Source organism: Triticum dicoccoides, chromosome 5B, assembly GCF_002162155.2.
Source record: "Triticum dicoccoides isolate Atlit2015 ecotype Zavitan chromosome 5B, WEW_v2.0, whole genome shotgun sequence".
Lineage (NCBI taxonomy): Eukaryota > Viridiplantae > Streptophyta > Magnoliopsida > Poales > Poaceae > Triticum > Triticum dicoccoides.
The window spans coordinates 631,715,871-631,717,975 of NC_041389.1; positions in this window are offsets into that span (position 1 = coordinate 631,715,871).

A 2,105-nucleotide genomic window follows, 5' to 3' on the forward strand; every position below is an offset into this window, starting at 1 on the left:
GCCCAAGGCCTGACGAAGCAACCGATGGTTGGACCGGGACTTGAAAAGGACCACTGATGCAGAGGAATGGAAGGCAGACACAAACAGAGACCAGCAAGGCTACATATAGAGAGCAGAGCGGTAAGGAGAGGCTTTCCTACCGAAGAACAGAGAGAGAGTAAAATCCAGATATAGAGCATAAAATCTAATGTGTAAACGCTCGCTGTATCTCTCGCCTTGTACTAGTGTTTGATCTATACAAGTGAGTGCATAACATATGTAGTGGTTGTGTGTTGTTGTGGCTGTTGTGGAGGCTAGGATGACAGTTCTAGAGTCAAGGGCATGCCCTCGACTGACTTTTTTTTGAGGTGGGGTGCCTAATGCATATACCTAGGCGTGTGCGACATTGAACTTCATGAAGTATGTGTGGTGGCACGTGTGCCGTATGGTGGTACTTGGTTGACGACGAAAGTAGACTGACTGACGTGCATGGCTATATATTGTGGCTGAGTGCTGCCAGCCAGCCAGCCTCCTGTCCCCGGTGGCTGGAACCCTAGCCGCCGCCAGGAGACCCAATCTTCCAGCGCCGTCCTCCGGGGCTCCCCTCCGTCGGTGACCTCGGTCGTCAGTGGTGAGGGGGGTCGCCGGATCCACACGTGTGGATCGTTTTTACTCCCTCGTAGTTTAGATTTTTAGGCTGTTCATCGTTTTTGTTTCGGCGGCGACGATGACAGCGCTGAATAAAGATTCTTCAGATCCTTCCTTAACAAGGCCATTGGTCCTATGGTTGGGGATGGATTTGGAAACCAGTCTGTTCAAGCAAGGATGTCGTGGCGGCGGCGGCATCCTCGTGGTGGACCTGTGTCCTTGGGCTCCGCCGTTGCGACGGCGTTTGCTCCAGCGTAGGCGCGGAGCTTGGGAGGTAGTCCAGGAGCTGATGCAGATTGTGGTCTGCATCGACGACATCTGGAAGACGGAACATGTGCTGGGTTCGTGGTTCGTGGATGGCAGGTATGGTTTCCTTCCACGACGTCTTAGTCGCGGTGGGGTGCCAGATCTAGAGTTTGATGGCGTGTCCGGGGTGTTGCCCCGGTCTGATTCGTTCAACGGTAAGGGCTTCACTTTTGGTGAGCCACCTTGAAGGTCCGCAAAGCTGCATATCAGCGATGGAGCCGCGTCGAGCTCGGGTGAGGAGGTGATCCATCATTCTTTTCTTTGGTGGCTGCTGTCGTGGTGCCGGAGGCAGGTGATGGGCGTTGGTGTCAAGCTCAGAGATGTTCTGCTATCTTTTCAGTTTTGTCATGTCGGTCCTTACGTGACTTGTACTTTAATCTTTATGATATGAATGAGACATGTATTACCATGAAAAAAAAAGAGTGCTGCCAGCCGGACAACTAACGATGGTGGTTGATTGTGCGGGCTAAGGGAAAGATCGGGTTGGTGAGCTTAACAGGAAATGGTAACACCAACCTCGATAGCGATGACAATGGTGACCTTGGAGGTGTCGTAGGTGGGGATTTGTGTCTTGTAATCTCCTTGGTTATTTTAGGGTCTTGTAATCTCTTGGTAGAAACCCAAGTTTTAGCCTGGGCTGGAGCGGTCAGGGAAAATGTACTTAATGCCTTTTCCCTTATCAACCCGTCGTCACGTTGCAATATGTTGTGTTGCCTTGAAGTTTCACGGTTAGCGAGTGCACGACCTTCATGCCGGTTTGAACCTGGAATGGTGGCTCCCCAAATCCCCTTTTGTGTTGTACGGGTTTCAGCCACTTAGTTGCTCAAAAAATATATTAAATGATAAGATGTCATTTTAACGAAAAAGTGCATTTACTTTTCTCGTGGGATAGGAAATCGTTAGGATGGTGAACGTAAACCCTTTAAACTTAGATATTTGAAGAGCCTTTTTTCACACCCCTTCAAAGAAAAAGAGGTAAATTCCTTAGCAGATTTTCTTGAAGGTGCTCCTTCATTTATTAGGCTCCATCATATTTTAGGTCAAATTTTGACCATAGATTTAATTTACAAATATTTAATTGGCATGTAATAAAAAAATATTATTGAATCCATATTTGAAAAAACTTTTCAACAATATTGTTTTTACTACATATAACTCATATTTTATTCGTA